Raw genomic sequence first — 9888 nt, 5'->3', positions numbered from 1 at the left:
TGGAAACACCTGAACTCCCTTGCTTTCCTGAAAAAGGCGAGTTTTTATTCTTCCCTCACCTATTCTTGACAAAAAAGCCAAAGCTGCAGCTGCAGGTGCTGAAATCTTGCCCCTCTAGGGCTGCCTGCCGCTTGGTTACTGATTTATTATTAAGATAATCCTTAAATCTCCTTCCTTGGGCCAATGGAAACCATCTAACCAGAGGGGCCTCAGGAAGCTTTTGACATGCTTCTTGGCAGAACAGGGAGAAATGAGCCCCCAGCAAGCTTGCAGCAAATATTTCTTCCTGGGAAGAAGTTTAGGGTGAAGCCCTGGAGTGCACCCGTCCTAGAGGTTTTATGTCACTCCTCTGAATCTGGGCTTGAGCCCCTGGTCTGGGGGCAGTAGGTCGATGCTACTTTGTGTGACCCTGTTCTTTCTCAGCTGGGCTTCAGACATCTTGTTGTCTCCCTGGCTGGCCTGGTCCTTGCCTTGTTTGTAGGAAGGGAGCGAAAGTGCAGCTGGGCCAGCCAGGGTGGTCCCGCTGGAATCTCGCTCGAAGAAGTTTATGAGGCCCAGTAAGTGTTCCTCCAGCTTGTAAACCGAGCTGCTTAGGAGCTGCCCGGATATATCAGCAGTTTCGCCTTCCATTTTTCACTCCTTTAGAATTGCAGATGCTTCCCTGGCAGGTAAATTTATTTTTCTTTTTTCATTTTGTGGACAAGGCAACAAAGGTACCTCTCAGTGACACCTGGCAAAATACAGAAGAGCCAGAAGTGGAAGTCCAGAACTAGGATGATTGCACTAGGAACACACACTTCCTGAGCAAGGCTTTCCGCAGATAGAAAGACGGGTTCACCATCATTGTGCCAGACTGGATGAGACCATTGCCAAGAATGCTTCGGCTACCTTGGTCAGTGCCTGAGTGTTTCTACCAGGGCCAGAAAGAGGCTTAGGAAGAGGGCCAGGCCTCAAGAGAAGGTATCAGCGCTCCAGGAGACATCACCCTTCTTAGCCTGGATTTCAGGGACCCCTCCACTCCCAACCTGAGCTTGGGACCGGCCTCCAATTCCTGCTACCTCATTCTATTCATCCCCCTTGCCTCAGAAAACTCATGAGGATCCATTATTCCACTTGCTCTCTTTTTCTCCTTTGACTTTCCCCTCAAGGTCTTTGTTTTAATGTCTATGTCTCCTAACTCCAGAAAACTCTCCCAATCTTCCTTTCCCTGTCCCCAAGCAAAGTGGCCATCCATTGCACATTCCAGGATACTGACTGGCCTCGTGGCCCTGGGACACTGGACACCCTCCAGCTCAGATTATGGTTGCTCTTCCCAGATGTATGCCCCATTTCCTCCATTGAATACTCAGCCCCTTGAAGGCTGGGATTGCCTTTGACACTTCTGTGAGCCCCAGGACACAGAGCAGGACATTCCCCCAAGATCCAAGCAGGTGGGGACTCTGCTCCCGCTGTCTGTGCAGTCCTGAATTAGGAGTGCTGTAGGGCAGTCTCGCTTCTCCCTCCAGCCCCACTCTGGCTGGCAAATGTCCCCAGTGCTTGGGCTAATGGCGCAGGCTTTGATGAATTCTCAAGGGGGGCCAGGAGCCCTGGAAAAAGAGGAGGTGGCAACTGTAGGGTCCCTAGAGAAGCCCACATAGTCAGCTGAGTGAAGGACCTGTGTCACACTGCGGCCCCAGCCCCATTTGTATCTGGCTTTCACCTTAATTAGTAGGAGCTTTTCAGAGAAGCAATAAAACAACGAGATAGCAACTTGGACATGGGAGGCAAGAGCCATTTCAGTAATGGAGTCAGTGCAATTGCTATTCTAAAAAGAGAGAGGGAGAGGGAGACCACTTTCTGCTATTAAGAGCTGTGGGCCAAGCTGTTCTGTCGTCTGCCTGGTTATTAAGGATAACTGATGGCAACCCCCACCCCCAACAACACAGGGAAATTGCAGCTCCACCATCCCAGAGTTCTGGACAGTGATTCCCAGAAAGCCTGAGTGCTGAGCTCGGCAGTCTCAGGAGAAGTGCATAGCCCCAGGGCTTGTTGGCTTCCCCCAAAGTCCTGGTAGCCAAAGAGGATGATGATAAACAATGTCGAGCACCTCCAGCAGGAAGGTGAGGGCATATATTTCATCCACCAAGGTAGCCCGGGGCTGGGTGGCGGACCCTGTAGGGGACAGGGTGATGCTGATGGCCACCCTTCTATTTGGACCATATGTCAGCACTCGCTAAAAGGTTCTGGGAAGATGTTGTAGCCCACTCCTTGGTTTGACACGGGGTAACTGAGGACTAGACAAGGGTTCATTTTCCCAAAACCTTCTGTGCAAAGAGCACAGAGGGAAGCGGCTCTGGTGGTCAAGTGGATGCCATGCTTCTTTCTCTCAACAGCTTCATTTCCTCCTCCATGAGGGCTGGTTGTTCACAGTTGAACCTCATAACTAACCCAATCAGAAGCTTTTGAGGGTCTCACTCAAAAGCCAGTCAGATGCAGATTGAAGAATAACTCAGTGTGGTAGAATGGCCTCAGGTTCTAGTCCTCACTGTCTAATACTAAACAAGTTGCTCTATTCCTGAGCTTCAAGTTCCTCTGAAGTGAGAAGGATGAGCCCTGTGGCCCGACTATCCCATAGGGCGGCTGTGAGGGTGAACTGCTGGAGTGGAAGGGAAGCAGCACTGGGAATGGGGAAAGACAACCCAGACCGTGCACGTGTCTGACTGTCTGATATACAGAGGATCCCACGGATGAGCAAGGGAATGGGCAGGGATGTGGGTGGGTGAGTGGGCAGATGGATGAGTGGGGAGGTAGGAGGGCAATCAGTGGCTGGATAGATGGATAGATAGAAGGGTGGGTGGGTGGATGGTAAGTAAGAAGGGAAGGGAAATTGGGTTAAGAAATGAAAGGGCCTGGCCTGTGGTGGCACAACAGCTAAAGCATCGACCTGGAACGCTGAGGTCACTAGTTCACGAGACCCTGGGCGTGCCTGGTCAAGGCACGTATGGCAAGCAATCAATGAGCAACTACAGTGAAGCAACTATAAGTTGATATTTCTTGCTTCCCCCCTCCTCTCTCTGTAAATCAGTTATTTAAAAAAAGAAAAGAAAGAAAGTAATAAAATGAGAGGAAGGGGGACCCAGCAGCAAAAGCTTGCTTCTTCAAGCTACTTCAGAGGAGGAGAACACACAACTGTCATGAGCTCTGAGGCCTGCCTAGGTCACTGTCCGGTCCAGCCTTGCATGGGGAGGAAGCAGAAGGAGAGAGACTGGGATACGGCAGGAAGATGGAAAAGGAGAGTTCCCAGGTAAGGACAACAGAGGTCTCAGGGGAACGTGCTCTTCAATGTGGTACAAAATGGGAAGGAAGTGAGGGGCTCCTGAGTCTGGTGGGGGGGAGGGGACAGGGACAAGGCGGAGAGGCCTTGCTGGGCGTGCCTGCAGTGCCAGCATGGAAGGATTCACATATGGGCTCAGCTCTGTGCAAGGACCACATTGAAGTGAGCTGTTTAGGAATTCAACCATGGCTCAGACTCCTATGGGAATTTCCCTGAGAACAGGAAATCTAACCAAAGGATTTAAAACTTCACTAAATAGAAAATACAATCAAATGGAGCAGAGCAGCAAAACAACTTGAGGCTGAAGCAGGTGTCAGAATGTCATCTCAATAAATTCAATTAATTTTTTTTATAAAAAGAGTGAAAACTGAATTTAAGGAAGAAAGAAAGAAATTTCACTGTCAGTTGCTGCTGTTGTGATGTCCCCAGGGAGGGACAGGCTCCAGCAACATTAATGTCAGTTTCCTCATCTAGATTATGGGGACAGTTACTCTGTCCTTGGCCAGCTCACCTCTCCCTTTAATTACTAGCAGATGACGACGTGTGGAGAAGAATGCTAAATGTCACAGCTCCTTCTCTGAGGCCGAAACACCTTCATGGCAGAGCAGTGGAGGAACAGGACAAGCACCTGCAGAAAGTCACACGAGACACAGCTATCCTTCTTTTCAACCCCAAACTATATTTGGAAAAGAAAATGGCTTTTCCTTCCTGATACCAGCATCACTTTTTTTTGTAGTTTAACCAGGAAAAGAATCTAAACAGTGACGAATATTGGACCATGATGATAGTGGCCTAAAAAGGGGAGGAGAGCGAGGTGGTCATTGCAAATGGTCTAGTGAACGCACATGTGGACACATTCATGCCTGCCCAACAACAAGCCAGTGCCTAGGAAAACATTTGGTTATACCAGCGGGCTTCACAAATGTAAGGGGTTGCTCTGGTCACCAGCAGAGGCTAGAGATCAAAAAGAAATAAACCAGAAACCACTGTGACTACATAAGTTGGCTCCCTGTGACACTGCTGAAGGCTCGTCAACCTTTCTTAGTTTCTCTGAGCGAGCATTCCCTTTCTAATTTCTCCTGACATTTGTTGCCTGCTAAATCAACTTGATGCACAGCAGGCAGCTGTAGATGGTCCTGCCAGCCCACCCTTTCTCACTGGGGAGTCTCGGGGGAGTGGCCTTAAGACGTCTTTTTATGCTGAAAATGCTCAAAAATGGCTTAATTTTCTTTGGCAATAGGGAAAGGTCACCTCAAGTTCCCATCCTTTCAATGCAACTCGATTATCCAGCCTCAGAGAGAAAAGTCATTCTCCCAAACCAAGGAAGTGAATGGCTGCATATATAACGTACTGGGAACTTTCTTTAATGTGTCTGTTCACAAACTGCTCAAAGTCCAGGTTCTTTAGCTAGGTGGGTGAATAGCCTCGGGGAACCCCTCAGGGGTGGCTGGTGATGCTTCTGTTCAGAAACTGGAGGAACTGGAGAAGTGCCTCCAGTCCCCTGGGAATACAGTACGTGGTGGCCACCCTATATCTGTCGTCACTAATACTGGCAGCCAGTGGCAAAGCTGCAAATGTGGAATCCCCAGTTTAATGTGGAGGAGGCAGTCAGGATTTGGGCTCTCATCTTGAATTCCACTTGGAATTAACGTCCCCTTGTTTTCTTGTCTGTAAAATTTGAGGATTGGTCAAAACGGTCTGTAGGGCACTACCCAATTTGATGCCATGTGATTCTTAAAGCAGGAACCCTATTTTTGCTAGTTAATCTGAACAGGGCAGGAGAATCCACCCTCCAAGTAAGAGCACTGACATAAAAGCAACAGTCGTCCAGTCCCTGTGTCAGTGAAACCCCTGCCTGATTCATTGTGGGGACAAATTCAGATGCTGGGGTCCACGATTTGCTGTCCATATAGTACCCTGTGGTATGTCATTGAAAGTTGTGTCCTGCAGCTGGTAGCTGGAGCTTCAAAGGCCTGGGGCAAGAACAGGTGTGTTTCACCCGGAGAACCCCCTCAGATTCAGAAGGAGTTGGGGTTATAATGGGGCCTCCTGGAGAGGTGGGCCTGGGTGGGTTAGGACATGCATATTAGAGAGAGCATTGTCCTTTCCTGGCATTGAGAAAATGTCAAACCCACATTGAGTAAATGTGGACCCTGTCAGGAACCTCAGGCATGTCATTCAAGACCTGATGTCCCTCCATCTACAATCTAGGACAAGGCATGGCTTGTCTTCCAAACATCCTATCCAGAGACCCCGATGGGAGGAAGGATGTGAAGGGAGATGGGACCCTGCAGATTACTCAGACCAAGCCCTTCAGGTGCAGTATGGTCTAAACTAAAAGTCAGAAGTATAGGAATACTTTTAGGGAAATTAAATTTTATTGGACTTCGCTATAACCAATAAATTGAAATATATCTGTTTCATTTGTAATTAGGAAGATCTACCTATATACAAAAACTGTAGCTTAAACTTTTTTTTTTATAAATTTTTATTAATGTTAATGGGGTGACATCAATAAATCAGGGTACATATATTCAAAGAAAACATGTCCAGATTATCTTGTCATTCACTTATGTTGCATACCCATCACCCAAAATCAGATTGTCCTCCGTCACCTTTTATCTAGTTTTCTTTGTGCCCCTCCCCCTCCACCTCCACCTCTCCTCCTTCCCTCCCGCACCTCCCCTCCCCCCCACCCCCGGTAACCACCACACTCTTGTCCATGTCTCTTAGTCTCATTTTTATGTCCCACCAATGTATGGAATCATGTAGTTCTTGGTTTTTTCTGATTTACTAATTTCACTCCGTATAATGTTATCAAGATCCCACCATTTTGTTGTAAATGATCCGATGTCATCATTTCTTATGGCTGAGTAGTATTCCATAGTGTATATGTGCCACATCTTCTTTATCCAGTCTTCTATTGAAGGGCTTTTTGGTTGTTTCCATGTCGTGGCCACTGTGAACAATGCTGCAATGAACATGGGGCTACATGTGTCTTTACATATCAATGTTTCTGAGTTTTTGGGGTATATACCCAGTAGAGGGATTGCTGGATCATAAGGTAGTTCTATTTTCAGTTTTTTGAGGAACCACCATACTTTCTTCCATAATGGTTGTACTACTTTACATTCCCACCAACAGTGTATGAGGGTTCCTTTTTCTCCACAGCCTCTCCAGCATTTGCTATTACCTGTCTTGTTGATAATAGCTAATCTAACAGGTGTGAGGTGGTATCGCATTGTAGTTTTGATTTGCATTTCTCTAATAACTAATGAAGATGAGCAACTCTTCATATATCTGTTGGCCATCTGTATTTCTTCCTGGGAGAAGTGTCTGTTCATGTCCTCTTCCCATTTTTTTATTGAATTGTTTGTTTGTTTGTTGTTGAGTTTTATAAGTTCTTTGTAAATTTTGGATATTAGGCCCTTATCTGAGCTGTTGTTTGAAAATATCATTTCCCATTTAGTTGGCTTTCTGTTTATTTTGTTGTCAGTTTCTCTTGCTGAGCAAAAAGTTTTTAGTCTGATGTAGTCCCATTCATTTATCTTTGCCTTCACTTCTCTTGCCTTTGGAGTCAAATTCATAAAATGCTCTTTAAAACCCAGGTCCATGAGTTGAGTACCTATGTCTTCTTCTATGTACTTTATTGTTTCAGGTCTTATATTTAGGTCTTTGATCCATTTTGAATTAATTTTCATACCAGGGGACAAGCTATAGTCAAGTTTCATTCTTTTGCATGTGGCTTTCCAGTTTCCCCAGCACCATTTGTTTTTTTTTTTTTTAAATTATTTTTATTTTTTATTTATTTTAGAGGAGACAGAGAGAGAGAGAAGGGGGGAGGAGCAGGAAGCATCGACTCCCATATGTGCCTTGACCAGGCAAGCCCAGGGTTTTGAACCAGCAACCTCAGTGTTTCCAGGTTGACGCTTTATCCACTGCGCCACTACAGGTCAGGCATCCAGCACCATTTGTTGAAGAGGCTTTCTTTTCTCCATTGTGTGTTGTTGGCCCCTTTATCAAAAATTATTTGACCATATATATGTGGTTTTATTTCTGGACTTTCTATTCTGTTCCATTGGTCTGAATGTCTATTTTTCTGCCAATACCATGCTGTTTTGATTATCATGGCCCTATAGTATAGTTTGAAGTCAGGTATTGTAATGCCCCCAGCTTCATTCTTTTTCCTTAGGATTGCTAATCGGGGTTTTTTTTGTTTGTTTTTTTATAAATAAATTTTTATTTTAATGGGGTGGCATCAAAAAATCAGGGTACATATATTCAAAGAAAACATTTCCAGGTTATCTTGTCATTCAGTTCTGCTGCATACCCATCACCAAAAGAGAGATCATCCTCCGTCACCCTCTATCCAGTTTTTTTTTTTGTACCCCTCCCCCTCCCCTTCCCCCTCTCCCTCCTTCCCTCCTTCCACCCCCCGTAACCACCACACTCCTGTCCATGTCTCTTAGTCTCGCTTTTATATCCCACCAATGTATGGAATCTTGCAGTTCTTGTTTTTTTCTGATTCGCTTATTTCACTCTGCATAATGTTATCAAGATTCCACCATTCTGCTGTAAGTGATCTGATGTCATCATTTCTTCTAGCTGAATAGTATACCACAGTGTATATGTGCCCCATCTTCTTTATCCAGTCTTCTATTTTTTTTACAGTGATTAAAAGCCTTTAAGCAAACTCTTGGCCAATACAGCAAGAATCCATAAAAGAGTAGTGTCCTTAACATGTTCACCAAGTCCAAGTTGGCCCCACCACCATGCCAAATCCCTGAGAAATGCAACCCAACCACAATTCAGTCTGTTAGGAGCTGTCACAGGGAGCAGGAGTTCAGGAAAAGTCCACACAGGAAAAGTCCGCATGGCGCTGGAATTGTTGTCACCATTCTATACTTTGCAGCTCATGTCCAAGTCCCAATGACAGCTGCTTCTAGCTGGTAATGATTCAGGTAGACTGGAAAAGCCATTTGCAGCATGCGTGGATATGGAGCTTCTGTTCTCCTCTGCCTGGAGAGTTGAGACCAGGTTGCTTTACCCTGGAGCTCTGTGACTGTGGCCTGGTAAAGAGAACCTTGGGATACACTAAGCTGGGTGGCAAAGGTAAATTCATAATACAAGTTGGCAAAAGGGGGAAGGAGAGCTCTACATTAGGAGTAGGCCCCAGCATGAAATATGAGTGGGGCATTGAGGTAGGAGGGATAAAGGAAACACTGTATACTAAGCAAAGCAGCAGAAAATAGGACTATCAACACCCACAACAGAGATCTTTGAGGGAAGAATAAAAAACCTGACTATTCAGGCAAAACATAGTTAAGTGGCCCTAATCGGGGTTTTTTATAGTTCCATATAAATCTGATGATTTTTTGTTCCATTTCTTTAAAGAATGTCATAGGAATTTTGATGGAAATTGCACTAAATTTATATATTGCTTTGGGTAATATGGCCATTTTGATTATATTTATTCTTCCTACCCACGAACAAGGAATATTTTTCCATCTCATTGTATCTTTTTTGATTTCCCTTAACAATGCTTTGTAGTTTTCATTATATAGGTCCTTTACATTCTTTGTTATGTTTATTCCTAGGTATTTTATTTTTTTTGTTGCAATCGTGAAGGGGATTATTTTTTTGAGTTCGTTTTCTAATATTTCATTGTTGGCATAGAGAAAGGCTATGGACTTTTGTCTGTTAATTTTGTATCCTGCGACCTTACTGTATTGGTTTATTGTTTCTAGTAATCTTTTTGTGGAGTCTTTCGGGTTTTCAATGTATAGGATCATATCATCTGCAAAAAGTGATACCTTTACTTCTTCTTTTCCGATATGGATGCCTTTTATTTCTTTCTCTTGTCTGATTGCTCTGGCCAGAACTTCTAGCACCACGTTAAATAAGAGTGGAGAGAGTGGACAACCCTGTCTTGTTCCTGATTTAAGGGGGAAAGTCCTCAGTTTTATGCCATTTAATATGATGTTGGCTGATGGTTTATCATATATGGCCTTTATCATGTTGAGATATTTCCCTTCTATACCCATTTTGATGAGTGTCTTAAACATAAAGTTGTGTTGTATTTTATCAAATGCCTTTTCTGCATCTATTGATAAGATCATGTGGTTTTTGTTCTTTGTTTTGTTGATGTGGTGTATTACGTTAACCGTTTTACGTATGTTGAACCATTCTTGACATTCTGGGATGAATCCCACTTGATCATGATGTATTATTTTTTTAATATGTTGTTGTATTCAATTTGCCAGTATTTTGTTTAGTATTTTAGCATCTGTATTCATTAAAGATATTGGTCTGTAGTTTTCTTTTTTTGTGCCATCCTTGCCAGGTTTCAGTATGAGGGTTATGTTGGCCTCATAAAATGTGTTTGGAAGTATTGCTTCTTCTTCAATTTTTTGGAAGACCTTCTGTAGAATAGGGACCAAGTCGTCTTTGAATGTTTGATAGAATTCACTAGTATAGCTGTCTGGGCCTGGACTTTTATTTTTGGGGAGGTTTTTAATGTTTTTTTCTATTTCTTCTCTACTAATAGGTCTGTTTAGGCTTTCTGCTTCTTCATG

Source organism: Saccopteryx leptura, chromosome 5 (genome assembly GCF_036850995.1).
Source record: "Saccopteryx leptura isolate mSacLep1 chromosome 5, mSacLep1_pri_phased_curated, whole genome shotgun sequence".
In the NCBI taxonomy this organism is placed as follows: domain Eukaryota; kingdom Metazoa; phylum Chordata; class Mammalia; order Chiroptera; family Emballonuridae; genus Saccopteryx; species Saccopteryx leptura.
Note: the sequence above shows the minus strand (reverse complement) of the source record.